The sequence below is a fragment of the Panthera leo genome, chromosome A1 (genome assembly GCF_018350215.1).
Source record: "Panthera leo isolate Ple1 chromosome A1, P.leo_Ple1_pat1.1, whole genome shotgun sequence".
In the NCBI taxonomy this organism is placed as follows: Eukaryota; Metazoa; Chordata; class Mammalia; order Carnivora; family Felidae; genus Panthera; species Panthera leo.
In genome coordinates, this window is record NC_056679.1 from 41163031 (window position 1) to 41186910 (window position 23880).

At 35.3% G+C, this 23880-nt stretch overlaps 2 long non-coding RNA genes across 4 annotated transcripts in view; one reads left to right on the forward strand and one right to left on the reverse strand.

Moving 5' to 3' along the window:
• LOC122199180 overlaps positions 1–1364 on the reverse strand; it is a 33570-nt gene extending 32206 nt beyond the window's left edge. The window contains exons 1-2 of one of the 2 annotated variants that reach the window (XR_006193399.1): positions 1238–1364; positions 877–973 (exon numbers count right to left, since the gene is read on the reverse strand). This is a non-coding gene — a long non-coding RNA (uncharacterized LOC122199180). Of the gene's footprint in view, positions 1–876 lie in introns of both variants that reach the window. The other variant, XR_006193397.1, reaches the window with a different exon arrangement.
• LOC122199179 lies at positions 1354–23558 on the forward strand. 2 transcript variants are annotated; one of them, XR_006193396.1, is made up of 5 exons: positions 1364–1406; positions 8779–8839; positions 16482–16566; positions 18886–19130; positions 23416–23558. It is a non-coding gene; the product is annotated as an uncharacterized LOC122199179 (long non-coding RNA). The 2 variants fall into 2 exon arrangements; XR_006193395.1 differs by lacking the exon at positions 8779–8839 and having other exon boundaries at positions 1354–1406.
• The last annotated feature ends 322 nt before the right edge of the window (positions 23559–23880 follow it).

Sequence of the window (23880 nt, forward strand, 5' to 3'; positions counted from 1 at the left end):
GGTAAATTTCCTTCTACTGGATAAACCTGGAAGTTTTTTAATCTTCAATCAGTCTTTTGTTTTATACAGTGGGTAAGTTGAGAGCTGTGGGGGGAGATCTCCCAACTCAAAAACTAGCCCCTCAGTGTGGCCCAGGAGCTCTTCCATAGTTTCTTTGCCATTATATCCAAAACCCTTTTCAAAACCTCTCTGCTCTCATCAAATCTCCAAACCCATTGCTCTACTCTGACTTAAGATTTTCACCTTCTACTTCACAATGAAAAAAGAAGTACTAATAGTCAATTCCACTCACCCTTAATTAGGAGAATTCATGGAGCTCCTTCTTCCCACCTGACGTACCCTCCAACTCACCTCACGACATAAACAACCCAACAAAAACAACTAACGATAAAGAAGGGCTCTGGTTTCTAAATAAACTGGTCATATTTGCAAATTGTGTAAGATGCCTCTTATTAGACATTACCCTTGTCCTATCTGTCCCTTGCAATTGACAAGTAATTCATTTTGCTTCTCTAATATCTTCTGTGCTTCTCTCAATCATGGTGCCTCATAAATGCTTGACTGAAATGATTACTATTCAAGTATAAACACCAGAAATACTTAGATACATTTTGAAGGATGAAAATTTACAAGAATCTTTAGTCATAATTCTCTGAAAATGACTTGAAAAAGAATATTCTGAAGTTTAAATCTAAACTGGGTAGCTTAGAATTAAAACATCGAATGTCCCCTTAGACATAAAGGAGATGCAATAGCTACTCAATTGTAGAAAAGACTGTACTAAAGATGAAAAAAAAATTGAATTAGGTTGTCTGTCTTTGTCCAGTTGAGTTACTTTTTTTTTTTTTTTTTTTTTTTTTTTTTTACTTTACTTACTCTTTCTCAATTACATGGGGAGAATTACTCTTTCTTCAATTACGAGTAACAGAAGCTCCACTTCCACAAATTCCTTCTGAATTCCGCCATTTTTGCTCTGGGTAACAATCAGAAAAACAAACAAACAAACAAACAAAACACTAGGCAGTTTTCACAACAGGAACATTATTATTCAAGTCTTACTTAAAGGGTGGCAAGGGGGTGAGAGAGGAACCAGAGGAAAGAAATAAGATAAGGAAAAATGGAAAAGGAAATCAAAAGGAAGTAGAGGAAATAAGGGAACATAGAAATGCTAGAATAATGGAAGTAGAGTCAGCCTGGAAGTTGGGGAAAGGAGAGATTTACACCTAAATTTATTTACAGACAGATCATGTGTCCTTGAGGAGTGGCAGCAGATGCCGTCTCCCTTTTTCATTCTAGAAGCCTCCACTCTGTTCCATTTAGTGTGGTCACTGACAAATTATATTTACTTACCAACTAAGTAATCCAGCAGCATACGTAGAGGTCTTCCCTCACTGAATTGCCTTAAGGTATGAATTAAAATGTAAACCTGTGAAGTATCAATAAAGCTGACATAAAACTTTTTGTTCCCAAAGATAGAAAGCAAAAAGAGCATGGCCTTAGGGTAATATACTATGCCTAAAGGCTAACCGCGTCTCCTGCCACACATTATATTGGAGTGTTATTACATTTTGTCTATTAAAGGCATAGTGCCCTTGGGATTTTACAGGGTTTTGAACATAAATCCTTCTGCAGCTCGAATTTAGTTGATGCAGAAGTATATACCATGGCTCTAATGCTCATGAGTGGGACAAAATACCAAATCATATCTTGAGATGCCTAATGTGAGTGTCAAATTACCAGCCTCCACCAAGCAAAAGGGAATGCTAATTAAAAGGGTAGGACATGTTCCAGTTGTTCTAATCAAAGAGAGCTTAATCCTTCCATAAGCTGGCTGGCTTTGTTGGAGGAAATTCTGAACAACCTTGTTACTTTTGATAACTGTAAGCCACTGACTCATGGCCCCTTGACAGCTAGCTGAGCATGTAATAACATTTCTCTGTATTTGGGGACTGGCTTAGCTGGCTTTATAATAGATTATTGTGGATGTTAAAGTGAAATGTTAGTCTTTCTTTAAAGCTCTGTATTCCCCAGTAATTAAGGTTATAAAAAGGGCACTGAGCACAATATAGTTTCAAGGTCGCCAAACACAGATATAACAGCCTTCAGTTTGTGTAAATAAGGTATTAACCATAGGTTTATTCTGCAATTGTGTCATGAAAAATAGGTTTTTCAAGAGCAGTTTGATGGGAAAGTATTTTGAGGTGAATTTAAAAATGCTTTTTTTCTCTTTTAGTTCCAAAGAAATTAATGAATAGAAGGGAAAGCAAGTGACATTACAGAAAGACAAGAAACAGAAAAAGAAAAAAAAATATATATATATATATATATATATAATTTTAAAAGTTGAAAGCTATCAGTTAAAAAGAAAAAAACAGATACCTGAGCAGAGTTTCATCCCAAAGCATTTGAGGTTATGGGTATAACAAGAACCTTGAAGAAATCACCACCTTTGGCATGAAATGTCTACAGAGACCACACAAACAAGGATTTCACTTTCACTTTCAAGGCAGTGACAGTTATTGGCTATTTGTGTTTCCAATTCATTGTAAATGGAAAAAGTTAAAGAAAAAGTTCACCCAAGAGAGCCATTTAACCACTTATTTCAAAGGAAGAAATTGATATAGTTTCACTTAACTTTACAGTTTTGATACTTACCATTTGAATCAGATCCTTATGTTCATCATTAAAATAAAGAGAAACGTTACATCGCGTGTTTCATAGGAAATACTTCTTTGTGGTGTTCAATTGCCATATAATTTGAGATGAAAAAAAAAAAAGAAAGATTTTCTATTTAAGTACTGTAAAGGTAAAACAACTTCCTATAGAGCAAAAAAGTCACACTAATGGTGTAGATTACTATTGCAGAAGGGTCCTCGAGTTGGGAAAGCATAATTTATAGTGTCAGTAAGGCAATCATATTTTCATTCTACCAGATAAGATCAGGGCAGGTACTCCCCAAGGAGCGAGCCTCTTTGCTTCAATTTTAAACTGATGAAAGGGAGGATGTGCAATGCTTTATAGTGCAGACAAAAATGTCACATCAGTAATTGCTATGCAGGTGCGTAAGTACATGCCAAATAAAACCATAAATTATATTTCTCATGCATTAGGCGTTAATTGTGTCAGTAGTTAAAAGAACAATTACCACATAATATGTACCTTTTTAAAAGATAGAAATACTCAGGAAAATCATTCGGATAACCTTTTGTGAAGAATTAAGACTTCCTTTGAAGGTATTTTACATTTTTGTGCCTATCTTCTAAGCAGAAATCTTTATTTTAGTCAAATTCCTGCCATCAAATGCCATATATAATATATCGAAGGCTTCCAAAATGTATCAAATAAAACTATAATTAGGGATATAATGAATTCATTTGAAGTTACATGGTAGAATAAAATGAAGCTTGCATAATTTTCAGGAAATTAAAGCCATCGTAGACATCACCAGCCCCTTTCTCTCTCCCCACACAAATTTACTCAGTTCCTCCTTTAGAAGAGACAAGAATTTTAATAGCTGTGTACCTCACGCCTGTAAACCTGGTAACCTTGTTTGGGTTGCTCCTCCCATCTGCTCTTTCCTAGGCATAATTTCTGTCCCACATTCACCCAGTCTTTGCCAACCAGAGCCTTTTTCTGGTACTGTTCAAACACAACTTAGGGAGAAGAAGTGTCTTGTTCCTCTGTGGCCATAAGGCAATGAGGATACAAGCACTGGGCTGATAATGCTGAGGTTCAAGTATTGCTGAGAAATGAATGCACAGAGGAAAGCAAAGACAAGAGCAAACAATGGGAAACTGATGGTATTAAAGTTTCCAACATCCTTAAGGGCATATCTACCACTGACTTTTCTGGAGTTCAGTTTGGTGCACTAATTACCAACTCCTTTTGGTTTATGATACTTTGGGTTTTTTATACCCATAAACAAAGGAAATGTGGGAAACACATCTGTGTTCCCGTTGGACTTTGTTGTTGTTGTTAAGCTATTTTATATTAATTGCCTAAGATGCCTAGAACTTGCATTTGAATATGACTCAACCATTTCCCAGATAGATCTCAGTCAAGTGTCTAAACCTCTCTGTGATTCAGTCCCCTTATATTAAATTAGGTAATAAGTATACCTGACTCATGGGAATGTTATGAAGAGAAATGAGTTAATATATGTAAAGAACTTAGACCAGTAGCTGGCACAAGATAATTACAACAATAATAAAATAATATTAGGTTTTATCAAGGCCACTTAAATTGATTATGACTTTTAATCATAACAAAAATCCATATCAGTTGCTTTCAGTCTTCTCATTTCACAGATAAGAACAGTGATTACAGTCATAGTCCTGGCACTGAATTCCAGGTTTCTCTGAATCTGATTATTGTGTTCTTTCCCTTTTATGAGGCTACTTCTCATAATGTTAATATGAAACTCATTTCATTATATTATTGTTTATTATATAAAAGTCCATTTCTTCTGCTAGACGATAAATCTTGTGAGGATGGTAACTATATTAAATTCATTTTGCTAAATGAAGTACTTAGCAATGTACTTGTTCTTCCTCCCTCTCCTTCAATACTTTTCCTTCCTTCTCTTCTGTCCTCCCTTTCCCAGGTCAAATACCTATGCCAAAGGGCCATACAATCTACTGGAAATGATTTGGACTCAGTCTCCTGGCTCCCAAAGTTTCCTTACCTCCACAGAATATTGTCACCCAAACAAAAAACATATTTGCTTATTTTCCTGTGACCTGTGACTGCCCCCTACTTAACTCTCACAGGTGCTATTTCATGAGGTGATCTCTTCTCACTGGTCTGGATTTTGTATGGAGTCTCTGCTATAACTCAGCTTTGCATCTATAGCTCATTTCTCTCCAATCTTCATTGCCCTTGATATGTTCCACAAAGATCACCTTGCCTTTGATTCTAAATTCCCAGCATAGAACTACTATGAATCTCTACTGTGGACCTGTTATACTTGATTACTAATGACTGATAACTTTCACTGTCAAGCTGTATTCCTTCCTGCTAGCCCCAAGATAACACTTCCTGCTCCAGAGAGCAAATCCTCTCCCTAACACACAGCACTACACATACCTCAGAAGGCCATGTTTTTGTCACAAAGCCATGAATTCATAACACATGTAAAGCTAGAAGTGTTGAGGTCAAAGACGGCTCGGTAATATAAAGCCAACATGTTTCTCAAAGGCTGAGGAAAAGCCTAGAAAGTTGCCAGTGACAATTTATAAGTGTCAGATCACTTACAATTGTACTCAGTAAAGGTGGCTTATATTGTAGGACATTCTCCTTTACTTTTAGCAATATACTTTTAGAAATATCTTTTCACCAAACCAACTTTCCTAATGTTTGCAACATCTTTCCAGTTAGCATGTATGATGTGTTGAAACATCTATTATCTAGTACTCTGAAATTTCTCTAAATTTCTCTAAACTCTAAATGTCTTTTAGTCAAGTCGTATATTTATTTGCAAAAATATATTTACTTATAACAAAAAAAGCTAAAATATCTGCTAGACAGGGGCACCTGGGTGGCTCAGTCGGCTGAACATTTGCCTTTGGCTCGGATCACGATCTCATTATTCATGGGTTTGAGCCCTGCATCAGGCTGTGGGCTGACAGATTGGAGCCTGGAGCCTGCTTTGAATTCTGTGTCTCCCTCTCTCTCTCTGCTCCTCCCCTGCTCACACTCTGTCTCTCTCTCAAAAATAAACATTAAGAAAATTTTAAAAAATAATAAAATATCTGCTAGATAATAACAGACCAAACTAAATAGCCTCAGAGTGTCCAGAAAATTACCTAATTCATTTTAACTTATGAATTTGGAAATATCTTTAAGAGTTTAACTAATACATTTTTTTTTCACTGTAACATTGTGACTATCATCATCACAGTGGAATACTCCAAAGTGGTAGGTTAGAAACAAGTAAATAGAAACGATGTACCCTTTCTCAATACATTTTAAGTGATAAGGAATAAACACAAATAATATCTAAGTTAGCTTGCTGTAGGACTTCATGATAAACAAGTAACAGAGGACTACTTAGAGACTGCTGGTAGGCGTGTAAATTGGCATGACCAATTTGAAACACTATTTAGCATTACTACTAAAGATAGACATTCCTATATCCTATGAACCACCAATTCCACTTCTGGCTACACAACAAAAAAGAAATTAACACATATGCCAAAGATTGGTAAAAGAATGTAAGTAGCAGCACTATAATACCTCCAAACTGGAAACAACCACAATGGATTATCAGAGTAAAAATTTTTTAAAAATAATAAACTGGAACATAATATACTAGAAAATACTATAAAGTAATGATAACAAAAAAATAAATGCAACATTCAAAAATATAAATATGCTTCACTTATGTAATATTGAGGGAAAAAATGTAGGTTTAAGAAAGAGTATGTACAGTATAGATCTATTTATATAAAGTTCAGACAAAACCAATCTATTTTGTTAAAAGACAGGATAATGATTATCCTTTGGTGGCATGTAGATATTGAAGTTGATTACAAAAAATTCTTCTAGAAGATTGATAATAGTTACACGAGTATATTTGCTTTCTGAAAATTCACTGAACTGTGCAATGATGATATCTTCACCTTTCAGGTTTTATGCTATCCTTCAATGAATAGTTTACCTGAACTAGAAAAACAGTCACAAAGTGAAATATTAAAAATGGCAACTTCTAAGGGCACCTGGGTGGCTCAGTTGGTTAAGTGGCCGGCTCTTGATTTTGGTTCAGGTCATGATCCATGGTCATGGGATCAAGCCCTGTGTCAGTATCCAAGCTGAGGGTAGAGCCTGCTTGGGATTCTCTCTCACCCTCTCTCTATGCCCCTCCCCTGCTCGCATGGGTGCACTCTCTCTCAAAATAGATAAATAAACTTTTTGAAAAAAATTAAAAATGGCAACTTCTACATGAGTTTACAGAAGGGTTCACTTAATCCCAGAGAAGTCGAGCAAGGGCTTGTGGAAAATATGAAGACTAAATGGAGTCTTGAAAAAAGTATAGGAGTAATTCCCTGTAATTCATCTTGATAGTAGTATCTGTTAGAATGCAGTTTAACTAAAAATAACACAGCAAAAAGAAAAAAAAAAGAAAGAAAAGAAAAAAAGAGCAAATGAATCAGTGTAGCTTAAGCAAGATAAAAATGTATTTCTCTCTCATTAAAGAAGAAATTGAGAGATTGAGTCCAAGTGAGGTATGGCATATCCAACATGTTTGCCAGACACCAGCTCGCATCTTGGTTGTATCACGGTGTACAATGTTGGTGTATGGCTGGATTTCCAAATTCCTCATGATCCAATATGACTGCTGGAAATACAGCTCTCAGAGTCTTGATGCTGAGTGGGCAAAGGAAGCAAAACAAAAGGAAAAAAAATGGACTCTTCAGTTGAATAATTTCCCTTTAAACCTTTGTCTAATGGGAGCTACATTCCCATTTATATCTCATTAGACACATGGCCACAATTATCCCAGGAAGAAGTTGGAAAATGCAGTCTTTCATTCTGAGAGGTAAAGTACTGAGTTAAAAATGAGTCTGTTATTAATTGAAACAGGATAAAAGAGTTTGCGATAGGTAGATAAAGTTCTCTGCCACAGTTGAAAACAGTAAATTGGTATCACTAAGGACCCACATTGTAAAACACCAGTTTTGAGGCATAGAACTGATTTTGAAATAAACAAATGGCCATCTCTGTGACCTTAGAGGAGAGTAAAGTGTGGTACCTGTCTGTGGAAGTGTAGAAGTAGCAGGATTTGCAGGTCTTATTTCTTTCTCTTTTTCTTTTCATTTTTCCTTTATATAGCCTCATCCAAAGAAAAAGATAAATAGCTAGAACAAAAAATATTTTCTTACATGATTTCATATTTAAACATTTGAAAGAAGCTTTTGTAAATGTTTTGAAATATCTCTGCGTCCAAAGTTAGCCCTATGTAAGGAGGGACCACTATTAATGATAAGATTCTTTGTTTTTTGAAATTCTGGCCACATCTTTTCATCAGAGATACTGATCAGGGCAATTTTGTCTTATAGGCTTTCCCTGAGGTCAAATGCACTTAGAGATAACTGTAAATGGTATTCGTTGCAGTCAGACTGAGCTGCTCTAGCAAAAATACCATAGACTGGGGGCTTATTAACAACAGAAATTTATATCTCACAGTTCTGGAGGCTGTGAGTTCACGATTAGGGTGCTAGCATGGTCAAGCTCTGGCGAGAAACCTCTTCCAGGTTAGAGATTGCTGGCTTCTTGTAGGATCTCCACAAGGCAGAGTAGAGAGAAGAAGGAAGCTCTCTCGTGTGTGACTCTAATAAAGATACTGGTCCCACTCGTGAGGGCTCCACTGGCATGACCTGATCAGATCCGAATAACATTCCAAAGGCCCCACCCCTCCTAACACCGAGGGTAGGGTTTCAACATAAGTATTTTGGAGGGGATGCAACCCATCAGTCCATAGCAAGCACTGAGAAAACGTTTACACTAACCAAGCTACAGAAATATTTCAAGGTACTCTGCCTAGTTTCTTCAAGTACAAGATTCTAGTTCACAGGAATTACCTGAGATGGGTAAAAGCCCCTACTAGACTGCACATCCCTCAAAGTCAAGAACTGTTCATACTTGTGTATGTCTAGAATCTAGTAGAGTGCCCAGCGCTTAATAGGCTTTTAAAATTCGATTATGGAATAAGTGAATTGGATTCTGGTAACAAAAGTCAGCTGTACTCACACAAAAAATGTATTCTCTCCCTGTATAAAGTGAAACTAACTGTGTATGAAGCGAAATGTGTCTGCTCAGCACATCTTGAATCCAGGTAGAGGTAAGTGACCACTTCTCGCCAATGGAATGTGAGCAGAAGATGATGAGTAAATCCCTGGGCCAGGGCTTTTGAAAAGCAGGTGCACTGTGCTCTCTTCTTCTTCAAGTTTGAGGTAGAGATTTTGAGATATAGAGACGGTGCAGCCATAAAATGGAGCAGAGCTAGGTCATTGTATCACCACATGGAGTAGAGCTACTCCAAAATAAGAAAAGCTACATTGGATTCATTGCTGAGCAAGAGATATTCTGTAGGATGAAGCCATTGAGATTTGGGGATTTATTTGTTAAATCAACAAACATAACCATAACAAAGGCAAAAATCACTCCCTAAAAGATAGAATATATAAGTTTGTGTTCTAAAATAATGTGACCTCTGAACAAGGGAAAGAATATAGGCTGAAACCTTTCATGTACCAGCATCTGCACTTGTAGCTTGTATCGGCCATGCTGCTTTTTTTTCTTTAGCGAAGATAGACATATATGAAAATGTTCTTGCTTAGTCACTGCCATCAGTACCTGTAAAAAAGAACTATTAAAACTCTATTAAATACAAATTCTTATATTCCCTACTTTGAGGTCCCAAATCACGTGAATACTTCTGCTAATTCAGGATTTCTCGACCTCAGTATTATTGACATTTGGGGTCAGATAATTCTTGGTATAGGGGATTGTCCTGCATATTGTAGGATGTTTAACAGCATTCCCGACCTCTACTCAGTAGATGTCCATAACACCCTGCCATTTGTGACAACCAGAAATGTCTTCAGATAGGAGGTATTGCCAAATGACCTCTTGTGGGCAAACTCCCTCCTGATTGAGAATCACTTGTGATCTGAACCATCATATGCCATTCCAAACCATAAGTATGTATTGTCAGAAAAAGACACCTGTTGGATTGTTATGCAGCATGTCTCATTTATTCAAATTGAGTAACCTCATGCTAACATATCTTTGTTGCTTTCTAGTTAAAAAACTACAAAATACAAAAATCCATAATAGTGAATCTGTTTAATCTAATTTGGGATTTGATGAGAACACATCTTTACATTATATCAATGTATGGCACATAGTATACATTCAAAAAAAAAGACCTGTTGATAATATTTTAACCCCCTCCTGAGCTAAACATTGTACCAAAATACATATTTGATGTGGAGAAATACAGTTCATTCATTTATTCAAGAAATACTAAGTTACTAAAGACAAGTTTTATGCTAGGAGCTGGAGTCACGTAGAAAATTTGATAATTATGATAGTCACTTGAAACATTTTCCAGAAAGACTGCATTACTCCATCAAAGCCTTACAAGGCAGACTGTGCATGTTATGTCCACATATTTAAATCTATAAAAATAAAGGTTTGCAGTTGCTTTTCCCTAAAAGTCTATATAAATATTATGCAGCAAGAAAAACATCAATTTTTGCATTTTATAGTCTTGATATTTAATTAAGAATCTAAACATGAGTATTAAACCAAATTCCTGAAACATACGTTTGCATAATGGTAGAGCCATCATAGTGTATGTAATAGAGATTGAAATGTAAAACTTTTTAAAAGTTTATTTATTTATTTTGAGAAAGAGTGAGAGAAGAGAGAGAGAGAGGGAGAGAAACCCAAGCAGGCCCTGAGCTGTCAACATGGAGCCTGATGTGGGGCTAGAACCCACGCACTGTGAGATCATGACCTGAGTCAAAACCAAGAGTAGGGCGCTGAACCGACTGAGCCACCCAGGTGCTCCTAAAATGTAAAAGTTTTTATAGGATTTCATATCTTATATTTATCACTCACATCATGGTATTTTGAGAATAATTTTATCAATCAATTTGATTGATTCTTTTTTTATTCTTTAAGCTAAAATGATTACTAATAGAATGCATGCTCCAATAGTTCAAAATAGGAAAAATGAAAGAAGACTTAGATCAATATAGATATGTTTGAAGTCTTTGATATGTCCCTTTCTTAAGATTTTGAGAGAGTTTCTGATCGTTTGTTTTACTTGTTTTTAAAATGAACTGAAAATAAATTTCAGGTCAAGGCTTAATGATCACAACTCATAGCCTTTTTGGAGTAGAACTTGCATTTCTTTTGTACCAACACATTTTCTAACACTTGTCACTTCCTACAATGTGTTTAAAGCTAACCTAAGGAGTTTCCTATTTGTGAAGGTAGTGTTAAGAGGTTCCGGCTGACCTGAGTTGTTAATATCTAGGCAATCTCTAGAGAGGTGAAACCGTTGGGGAGTTTGCTCCAAATGCCCCTGTCCACTCCCAGAGTCCTTCATAGGACACAAGTACTTAGATAATCAGCCATAGGGGAGGAGAAGCAGTCAAACCCACGTAATGAAATCCTGCCTAGGTGGCAGCTTAGGAGGCAGGTCTGGGAGTGACAGCAGTGTCCAGAAATTAGTAGGTCCTCAATTAAAAGTTGCTAACTGAAGACTGAATGCTTGAATACTAGAATGGGACCTTTCTAAAGTGGATTCTGTGGACTCTATTAGTACCTGGCCCAGCTAGACACATTTTGAAATAGACACATTTGGTAGCTTCAGAGCCTGCTTTGCTCATGAGTGATATCTCGAGAATGTAGGACTGCGTTTAGAAATCATACTGCTAGTGGCAAATATAAAAGTACAAGTTAGAAACTAGTTCTTAATTGTTACTAGAAATAGAGGTTTCCCTTTAGAGCAACATGTTCCAAAACAGCTTTTGAAACATTTACCTAAAACATGAGCAAATAAATAGATTTTACAACCTTTGGGGCATTTTCAGTCTGTTTATATTTTTAGCCATTCCTCTCCCATTTAGAATAAGAACACCGGTTCCCACCATTCCATAACTGCAATATTTACTCTGGGACTTAAGAGTCGCACACAGTCCTTTAGCTGCTGGCAGTTTTGTTGATAGATAACCTCTGGTGTTTCAGGACTTGGAAGCCTCAATATTCCTGCACTTGAGAGCTTGGTAAGACTCTGCCTCCTTCCACTACACACGAAATTGTTAATTAGCTGATTATCCTAACACCTTAGCTAACACTCTTATCTGAGAATACCTTCTGCTTACACTGGCATGATACAAGGGACAGTACCTTGCTCCTGGCTTCTCTCTGCCAAGCCTTGATCCTTCAATCCTTCTCCTTCCAGACAAAGCAAAAATGATGGAGAACAGGGGTAGAAAAGATGAAAGATCTCCTTACTCTATAGTTGGTGTAATCCTGAACCAACTTTATGGTTTTGCCCTACTGATCATGATCATATCATAACATGAACAGTATGGGAAAGAGCTTCTGCAAAAGCCTTCAAAAAAGCTGATTTTTCCCTCTCCTTTTGGGGAGAGGGCGAAGTGGCCAGCAAGTACATCACTTCAATAGCGCAGGTAATTTCAATCAGTGTTACTTTGATCGTCTTCCTCTTCCAATGTGATTCTCTTCCACGAATCTTTTCAAACCTGTCCCTAACACAAACATACATATCTATGTATACATACACAAGTATGTACACATACTGACAAATCCTGAACGGTGAACAGTGAAGTTTTCTCTTCAAGTACCTTCTAACTCACAACTTCTCTTTCTTAGAAATGCCTCAGGTAATAAAGTGACATAAAAGAGGCAATTACATGGCATTTACCACATAAATACTAATCTGGGGGAAATAAAGAACTATTAAGAGTCTATATTTGGAATCTTTGAGCCTACATTTTATCAAAGTAAGATGCAAGGACTTTAAAAGAATGAGATATGTTTTTATTGGACAATTGAACATTCATTTTAAAGAGGAAAAAATGTATTATCCTTAACATATCTATAAGAGCTAAAGTTTAGGTCAACTTTATCCAGCTCGTCAAGGTCAGTTATTTGATAAACAGTGACTGTTTCATCCTTAAAAATCCTGCTTTTGATAAATAATCTCCAGGTAATAATTGTTACTTCCACTACCTTATAAAGACTTTTTTTTTCTGAGTGTGGGGTCAAACTAACCTTTCACTAAATCAAAGCAGTGAACCAGATGCTTAGAATAAGGATGATAATTAAACCATGGCCTTGTAAGAACAAAGGATCATTTGAAGAAGGCATTTATATGCCGGAGTCATTTCTTTTGTTCTTGTTTTGTTTTGCATCTCATGGTAATTTAATTCATAAGAGGTTTGAAAAACATATTGATAATATTTATTATGTGACAGCATATCAACATTTCAGAAAATCTTCCTGTACCTTGGGATCAATTTACCTTTGTTTCCAGTTTTGTGGCAGTTAAATGTACTTAAATTTTCAATCTTATAAAAAGATGGACAACAAACTATGTAGGTTTCATCGATTTACAATGATTATTAATAAGTGTTTCCCTGTAAAGATATTAAAGATAATTATTGATGTGAGTTTGGATAAATATGATTAGGTCAAAATATAAAATTCCACACATTCACGTTAATAAAGCCAAGATTTAATCATCATTTAATATTTATGTATAATTTTTGTGTATAAAAAAAGGAAAACACATTTTTGTGATATGTTCTCCTTTTTACAAAAGTACTATAGTCCTGCTTATATTCTTTTATTCCTATTGGACAAAGAAAGAAAATAAAGCATAGCATATCAAAATAGTCTGAAAAGCACAGTTCCTCATATACTTAAAAGAAAGAACCTCATCTCTAAAATATAACCTTAAGCATTAGAAATTTTCTGAACCAGATTGTCATTGAACACAGTGAATCCTAACAGATGAAAATAATCTTTATTTAATTATTCAACAAATATTTACCATGCACTTCCCATATGCTAGGCACTGTGTTATTTAATGTAAATGTAGCAGTAGATCTTCTGCTGAAAGTGAAAACATCAATGAAAATTCCAAAAAAAAAAGTCCTTAGAACATTTACAGAATGCACACAAAGAGTAGCCCACAAAGGAAATTAGGAAATAATCAAAAAGAAAAGAAGACAAATAATTCATTGTATAAAAAGTATCCAGCAACTTCAGATATTGCCAGTAGGTCAAATGAAAAGAACATTAATTTTTATCTATTGGAAATAAGACAGAGTGGGGAATTTACTGAAAGAAATTTTCCTGCTATGGCGTGGCAATGATGGAGTTGTCGTGGTTTGAGTGAGGGACATAAGGAAATGGAGAAAGCCAGTGTTGCAAACTTTTGAGATGCCTTGAAGAGAAGAAAACTATAGTAAGACTAGAAAGCCAAAAGATTGAGGGGGTTTAATGGGAAACCTTGGTAACTTGATGTTTATAAGCTAATGGAAAGGAGTCAGCAGGGAGGGCAAGAATGAACATATAAAGAATAGAGAAAGAAAGAGCATAAAACTGAGAAGTAGTGTTGCGTCCTTTGGCAAAGGAGAGTTAACAGTCTAGATGCAGATCAGTATATTAGTCTGGTGGCAGAAGTAGAGACTGATCTATTAAATGGGAAGACATTAATTCAATAATTATGTCTTCTACACTGTTGTAGATATTACTGAATGTAGGAGAAAAGGAAAGAGGGGGATGTGAGGAGAGTTTCGGGAGATTTATGGGGACTTATGCAAAAATGTTTAAATAGCTATTTTAAAGAATGGGAGCAAGGAGTGAAGAAGGAATTGTGAAAGTTACAAGTTGTGATTAAGGTTCAAGGTGAGGTTGGGTGCCATAAATCTGTAGTGTCACAAATCTACCTCATTTTGTAAGCATCTCCAGTAGTGCTCACTGACTAGGTGTGTGTGTAGAGAAGGTGGGCACTTTTTCCCCCCAGGCATTGTGATCAAAACATCATAGAGAAAAAGAACTGTTAAAAAAAAATAATCAGAGAATGTTTGACGTGATGGGTAAGGAATCTTAGATGAGGAAGAAAAAGATCATGAGAAGGGAAAGAAAGGAAAAATAGAGGGTTTAAGCAACAGGAGGACTTCATAACAGGTGAAGAAAATGTAACCTGATACTAACTGAGATGAATAAGCTGATTTGTGATTTGGGAAAGGAACCATTCAACTCAAGTGTTAATTGGTTGGGAATTTCCAGGTGATGATAAGATGGAGTGTAGGAGAATATTGAGTGAAGATAAAAGTCACTAAAGGCTAAAAAAGAATCACAAAATGGAAAAGGTAGGGCACTGAGTCCTGAAGTCAACCAAAAAGAATTTATATTGTTTCTCAGTGTGTGAAGCACTCCAAATAAAGTGGATAACCAAGGGAGGTATTATAACCCATCTGACAAAATTGACAGTCAAGAAAACACCCAAGAAAATAAACACCCAAGTGTTTGAATAACACTTCAAAGTGGATATAAAAGAAAAAGGAAATATTTCATAATGGAAAGTGTGTGGGATTTGGAATCTGATAGACTGGCATTCTAACCCAGCTCTACCATTTACTAGTTCTGCGCCATTGTCTAGCTAAGCATAGGCTTTATCAGTAGTAAAAAGGGGATTCACTTCATATATATCTGTTGGTCTATTTCTCCATGCCAGAGAATGGGTTAAATGGTAAAATAATTGTATCTTGTGCTTCAGATTGTTGTCAGAATGAAATAAGGGAATGAGTGTAAATTCAGATGTGTTAATAAATAAATATTGTTATTGTCTCATTATTGTTCTAATTTCTAAGATCTTTTAAAACTCATGTTTCAACAATAATAATAACAACAGTAGTTAAGTACATGTTTTATTGCTGCCATATGAAGACACTTAGAGGTCGTTAGGATAATCTCAATATTTTTATCTTTGAATAAAGTATGCATTTCTAATTCTGTTGAGCTTATTTAACAATTGGATTGTTACCTACTCTTTGGAGGGTAACATGCCCCAGGATTTTACTTAATTAAGTGATTTATTTGTAAGAAATTAATTTGCAATTATGACACTATATGGTTATAGCATGTCAGTCTCTTTGCTACTGAAGCATAATCTACCCTATGATTTTTAAAAAGTGAGTAATTAAATATTATTATATATTTTGTTAATTTCATCTCAATATAAACAAATATTGAGTTATATGCTCATATAACTATGAAAGTTTAAGAGATATATGTAATTCTTTGCAAAGATTGCGATTCAAAATACTGTGTGGGTCTGATGTATCTATAAAAATGCTTTGTAATTACTTTGAAATTTAAAATAATTTATTGTTTAAGTGGGAAACATGCAGATTCTTAATATTTACTGAAATTACACAATTCAAGTGGGTTCATCATCTGTTTTCAAAACAATTATCATTGTGATGGTAGTGACTATAACATTGTTAAATCCTACTACATCCCAATGGTACCTTGTAATGAAAAACTGGCTAACATTTTTAGATTTTTTTCTGGCTGGATAGGTTGCCTACTGGGAAAAAAAAAACATAAAAATACTAAAATACTTCTGAGAATAATCTGTTCCTTACTAAAGCAATTTTTAATTATTGCTACATTCAAGCAATCTACCCATGCTTTCTAGGCTAATTGGAGTTATAAGGATCCCCTTTCAGTGTTGGGAAAAGTCCTTTTAATCGTAATTGGTCCTATGACCTCTGGTCTAGACCACCACTGTGTGGGAGCTGACACTTCCTTCTCTGACTAAGCACCAGCAGGTCTTTTGATTGTTTGGTGCAGATGGCTGGGAATCACAGCCGGTAATAGAGGTAGGCTGCAGAATTTATAATCACTTCTTTTCTTCTTTTAACCAGCACACCTTTCCACATTTGTTCAAAACCTATTTCCTGCAACGTGGAGACTATGAAGCTAGTATGAGAATAGATTATCACACTTTGGGTATGTTCTCCTTAATTATTCTCAAATTTCTTTTCTAAATCACCTACTTTAGGGTTTACTAAGAGTGACGAAATTCAGAGTGTGGATTAGCATTTTAATTTTACTAAAGAGCACTGGCAGTTTAACACTGGGATTCATAATACTCCTCCTTCTCACAAAGAGCCTGTTTTTAAGCCTAACATCAATCTACAAAACATAACAAGCAGGATTATACAGAAACACACATGCAGAACATTTTCATCATAACAGATGAGTGGCTCTCAGAGCAGACAAGAACCCATAGGGTATTCACTGCCATGACTCACTTGTCTTTTCAAAATCCCGTCTCTACTCTACATGTACAATTTTAGATCTCACTGCTTCCCAGCATGAGCTGAGATAGAGCTGCTTGCTCTTTTTAAGTATACTCTGTTCACTTTCTACTCTAAGCTCTTTTTTGTACCATTGCCCCAAATTTATGGGACTACATTTCCCTTCCCACTCTCTTTTCGTATCTTAACTATTTTTTTTTTAATTTCAGTTTTATTGAGGTATAATGGACAAAAAATTTAAGATATTTAAAGTGCATATCATGGTGAGTTGAGATTGTGAAAGGAGTCTCCCCAACAAGTTAATTAACACATCTGTCACCTCACAAATTTTCTGTTCCTTCTTTCTTTTTTTCGTTTCAGTGAGAATATTTAAGTTCTACTCTCAGCAACTTCAATTACACAATGCAACTATAGTCACCATGTTTTACATTATATCCTCAAACCTTACCCATTTTTTAAAGCTTTATTTATTTATTTATTTTGAGAGAGAATGAGAAAGAGAGAGAGAGGTAGAGAGAGACAGAATCCCGATCAGGCTCTGTTTTCACAGTGGGGCTTGAACTCACGAACCATGAGATCATGACCTGAGCAGAAATGAAGAGTCTGACGCTTAACTGACCCAGGTGCCCCAGACCTCATCTTTTTTTTTTTCCATCAATGTTTGTTTACTTTTGAGAGAGAGACAGAGCATGAATAGGGGAGGATCAGAGAAAGGGAGACACAGAATCCGAAGCAGGCTCCAGGCTCTGAGCTGTCAGCACAGAGCCTGACACGGGGCTTGAACCCATGAACTGTGAAATCATGAACTGAGCTGAAGTTTGATGCTTAACCGACTGAGCCACCCAGGCACCCTGACCTTACTCATCCTATAGCTGAAAGTTGGTATCCTTTTACCAACCTCTCCCTACATTCTATCCTCCTGCCCCTAGCAACTACTTATCTACTCTCTGCCTCTATGAGTTTGGCTTTTTTCTTTTTTAAAGATTATACATATAAATTATGCCAAGCAGTATTTGTCTTTCTTTGTCTGGCTTATTTCACTTAGTATAATGCTCTCACGATCCATCCATGTTGTTGCAAATGACAGGATTTCTCTCTTTCTCATGGCAATATTCCATTGCATATGGATACCACATATTCTTTTATCCACTCATCCATTGAAGAACACTTGGGTTGTTTGCATATCTTGACTATTTTTAGAGAACTTTTTGAGGTACCACTTCCACCAATGCTTTGATGATCTTTCCTACCGGGATTTCTCATTGCTTCTTAAGTATTTGTTTCAGCAAATAGACATTTTTTTTTTTCAGTAGTAGTAGGAACTATTACCTTCCAGGGCAAGGGGAATCCTTGGCTAATTCAGAAGTAGGCATATAATATATTCTTAGTTTTAAAAAGGGGGTGGATATTTCTACCCTTGTATTCCTTTTTCCAACACAACCAGCAGGAATGAGATAGATGCATCCTTTCAAGCTTTTACCTCTCTTTACCTCCATTGTAATGCCGTCACAGAGAGCTGCAGTTGTAAGTAAGTCTCAGCATGCCAACTGTTAGGTCCCAATTTTATAAGAAGAAATTCTGCACTTAAGGATGATACCATTCTGTGAGCCGGCTCATTTCCATTTTCTGTAGCAAAGAATGTGAAATATTCTGCCTTCCCTGGACAAATGTAGGCCATACATAACCACTTAATTTCCTGGTCATAGAGGCAGAAGCTTTTGTCTTCTGCCATGTAAGTAGTCCTGGACTATGCTTGGTCCCATTGACCTGACTTGTCAGTTCAGTTCCTCACCTGTATTCCCTCTTGCTGAGGCAAACTGAAGTCTTCCTCTGAGGGAGAAGGGGAAAATATGAAAGAGAGGAATAAACAGCTCATCTAAGTCTCCAAGCCTAAACTCACACTCAACATTAAAAGCCAGAGAAACTCAAAGTTCAGTGAATGTCATCAGGTCTTCATATAGTTCTTAACAAATGAATAATTTCCTTTCCTATTGTTCTTTTTGCACAGATACCGCTTCAGAGAACTCTGAAAAGGAAGAGGAAGAAGTCATGGGGTGCAAGCAACAGTCATGTTCAAATGGGAATAACACTTAACTTCTTAAAATTCCACATTTAAATACTACAATGAAAAGGGTTTAAAATACTTTCTACAAGTTATTTTGAATTAAAAAATAATTCAAGCCACAGGGACAACCATTACAGTAAAGATGAAATACTGCTTCAATACCTATTCGGACATGGAAACTAGCTCAAGTGAGAATTTAACAATGATTTTTTGCTTTTATTGGCCCCTATTTACCTTGACTTCTTTTCTCTTCTGTTCTCCCTATTTTGTATCAAAATATTAGATGCCAATGGTGAAAAAAAAAATAATTTTGTAATGAAAAGTTTTCTCATTTCAAATAACATCCTACACCCAGTCTAGTATCCTGTGTAAGCACTATTTACATGTTCGTTTTGTTTTATTATGTTGTGTTGTGTTGTGTTGTGTTTTTTAGGGTGGATAAGGTTATAGCTCTAAAAACATTATTATAGCAATGATTGTGGATTTAACTATCGGTGCTTTATAAGGAAAAAAACACCTAACTTCTGGTTCATCCAAATAATAGTCTTAATTGATTTTACATTTTTGACAAGCACATTATTATACTGTGGTATGATTTTTACATGTTTTATTGATTATTTTTGTAACAATACATAGTATTCTTAAAATTCAGTTTCTTTTTCCATGAAGTTTATATTACTCTTTTTATTTCAGATTACCTGTCACTTTTTTCAGTCAATAAATATTTCTTGAGTATCTACCATATTCCAGAATCTGTTTCAATCAAAGAGGGTTCAGCAGAGAGCAAAATAGGTAAACAAAAAACCAAAAATAGTCTTGTCCTCAAGGGCTTACATTCTAATATAATAGCTCCAAATTTCAATGGCATGAACACCATGTGCCTGACAAATATTTCTAGCATCAAGGTCAAATACAATCCCTTTTCCTGTTCCCCATCAATTGCTCAAAAATTCGCTATACTCCAATTTATTAAATACTAATTTTTCTTCAGTTATTTGTTTCTGTAGAAGTGTCTATTTTTTATTGGTGATGAAAGAATAATGTGCCTTCAACAAGTATTAAATTTAGGCACCTCACAGTCATCCTTTGTACAAAATGAAAGGCCTTCCCCCCTTCAGCTGTTTTCAGAACACCTTTCTAAGGTGTTCTCATTATTGTATAGGATTCTATAGGTGAACTCATTATTGTATAGGATTGTTGCTCAGATATCATATTTTTAGAGTCAGTATTTCTTGAATTCTCATATATTTAGAGTCAGTTTTTCCTAATACCCCTATATGTATCCTTTGGAAAACTAGATAGGTCTTTTGTCAGCTTTTTTTAAAAAAAATATAAACTATATATATATACATACATATACTTATATATACTTGATATATGTGTTATAGATACTGAGAGATATATGTCACATTACTGGATTAAAAGATTAATGCAATGTTATTTAGCAATTATGTTATATATATACATATATGTGTATATATATGTGTGTGTATATATATATATATATATATATATATATATATATAATTTGCCCAAGACATACCAATTCATTAGACTTACGTGCATTTAATTGGAACTTATAGGTGGGTTGACACTGATTTCACTATTCACACTTTAACATAAGTAATTTCATATACTTTATATTAAACATGTTTCGTTGTGGTGGTGGTTGTTAACATCCTATATATGATTTTCAATCAGCATGAGCTAGTTGTTCATGAAAATCTTGATTTGGCTGTAGTGGTAGTGTTATTGTAGCAGGAAACAAATAAAAGAAGAAAGAAATGATACCTATCTTTGTGACAGGAGTAGTTTTGCAACCTGCCCTGAGCTACTCAAGAAGTTCAGCTCCTAATCTTCCACAGAAACTGGAAGATAGGGATGCTATCTTCCTTGATGTTTACATTTCAAAGAGGTGGCTCTCAGGTCCCTGAGAAAAACATTCTGGGTCATAAAGCTGACAAAAGACCAATATAGTTTTTAACAGGACATGTAGATATTTCATGGAGAGAAGAAAGTACTTACACATTTTCTACAGTCATGCCCTAAGAAAAAGGAGGGGAAAGTCTCTTTCCTTATTTTTCAACAGAGAGAAGTGAGCCTGTTTATTATTTTATTTTATTTTTATTTTTTATTTCATTTTATTTTATTTTAAACGTATATTTATTTTTGAGAGACAGAGAGAAACAGAGCATGAGCAGGGGAGGGGCAGAGAGAGAGGAGACGTAGAATCTGAAGCAGGCTCCAGGCTCTGAGCTGTCAGCACAAGAGCCCTACACGGGACTCAAACCCACGAATCTTGAGATCATGACCTGAGCCAAAGTCAGAGGCCTAACTGACTGAGCCACCCAGGCGCCCTGAGCCTCTTTAAATTTTTACTTGTCCTTACATTTATATGAAATGTCTGTTTGTATATCATCTTAAAGAGACCTCTCAAAGTGGTATAAACTTGAGGCAATTTGCAAACCGGATATACCCTCAAGATTGTCTCATTGCTTCATTTTTCTTAAATGGGTACAGGAACAGTCCAAGTGATCATAGAGAATATCTTTTAATAAGTGACAAGAGGAGGCGCCTGGGTGGCGCAGTCGGTTAAGCGTCCGACTTCAGCCAGGTCACGATCTCGCGGTCCGTGAGTTCGAGCCCCGCGTCAGGCTCTGGGCTGATGGCTCGGAGCCTGGAGCCTGTTTCCGATTCTGTGTCTCCCTCTCTCTCTGACCCTCCCCCGTTCATGCTCTGTCTCTCTCTGTCCCAAAAATAAATAAAAAACGTTGAAAAAAAAAATTAAAAAAAAAAAAAAATAAGTGACAAGAGAAGAAACACAGTTACCTTCTTTTTTTTTTTTTATCTCTTTATTAAAATAAAGCCTCCAGCAAAAGACTATGTCGATTTTATAAAGCAGTGACTAAAATGTTAGCTATAAGTGTTTTCTTCAGGAAAAAAGAAGAACCTATAAGGTTTATTCCAGGAAGTGTGAAAGTCAGATGAAAGAAAATACATGGTTTAAATAGTAAGGGAAGTAAAACACTGATTAGAAATGAGAAACCCTGTAAATAAAAATGGGAGGTTTAATGATTTTTGCCTTAGTTACTAAACCCCTTATAATGCATGTCATTAGAAAATGATTTAAATATCTGGTGAAGACACACAAGGGGGCAAATTCCAAAGGTGGTTTTGGACCCTTATTAAAAATGCAAGGAAATCGTAACTCTGCATTACAATAGTAATTAACTATGGTTAAAGGCACCCTGTAGAGATGCAATTACCTTTAAAATAATTCTGCAATTTAAGATGTATATTTAATGCATTTATTTTTCAGTTAATTGATAATTTGCCAGTTTAATTAATGTGAAGTCTCCCACTACAAGATATAGGGAACATTTTTCATTCATTTGAGAATATTGTATTGCTATTTCTTGCAAATAATACTTATAATGACCATCTTCTTTGGTGAAGCTAAATATAATATCTTTAGAAAGTAGGTGAGAATAAAACAGATACTACAAGGCATCTTCATTTATTGAGTCATTTAAACTTACAATAGTTCATAAGGACGATAATAATTCTCTTTGAAACAAAATAATTATCTCCACATTTTTAAAATAAATTGACTGTAGTTACTTTATAATGGGTGGAATGTCCGGAAATAGAAATTTATAACAAATTCTAAACATACTTATATTTCTAAGTGGCTTACCCCAGGCTCTATTAACAGATTAGAAACATTTCATGATTGTTTAATGGAGGGTGGATTTCTATTAATCAAATCCTGCTTTACACCAATTCCTATCATTAAAAAAGAGGCTCATTTTGTCAAAAGTAAAAATTGCTGCTGGAAAATTTAAATGATAAAATTAAGGGTAGAAAATTTAAATATGTATTAGAGAGAAAATGATAATTATACATTTAAAAATCTTCATAGCAAAGCCATTTACAAAATAAATCTCAGGGTAAGCACATGCTTCAATATTTGAATTATTTACAGTAGGATTACTTGTTTTCATTGATTTGAAAATTGTAGAGCATGTAATCCCTAACACTTCATCGACTTGGTTAAGTTTTTCACTAGCCTTAAATTATTTTATTACTTCTACCTTTGTACCTTGAGTGACAATATTGCTCTTCTTCTCTCCTCCTCTGTCACATGAACTCACTGACCTCTTTTGAAACATTTTCACCTAATAATATCCATAGAGTCTGAGACAGTAATATTGGCGAGAAAGCCCAAAATAGAGTACAAACCATTTCAATTATTTGACAATGGAGGGGGTAGGCTGAAGGCTCATGTTTACGTGGATCGCATAAGAAAGTAGCATGGTCTGTAGCTATAACAATATTAAAGAAACCATCAAAGACTGCTAAAATAGCTATAATCTCTCAGTTTAAAGGGATAATTACTTAACATAAACATCTGATTCAATTGTCTAATTACTTAAATACAGTTTTTTGTTTTTGTTTTTGTTTTTCATCTAGCATTTAAGTTCCATAGACGGATGGAAACTGAGAGATTCTGGGTTTTAACCTTACTCTCTACTCCTTGCAAAGATTCTGTGAGTTTCAAGACATTCTTTTAAAAATTATTTTTGTAGATATCATCAAGACAGGCACAACAGAAGAAGGAGGTTTAGGGAATAAAAACGTGATTATTTAGTGGAAGTCTATTTAGTAAATGGCGACACCAATTCAATGTCAATTCTCAAATTGAGAGAAAAATTGAGGGATGTTCCAGACAAAATCTGAACAGATTACCTGTGAAATTAAACAAATTGTTGTAACATTTATATGGAAGTTCAAACAGTCAATTAGAATCAATACCTATTACGGAAGAAGAAAGAAGTGAAGAGACTTCCGACAACAAACTAAATATTACAACATATTACAAAACTATTTAGTCAAGCCTGTGACATTGGCACAGAAATAGAGTAATAAAGCAATAAA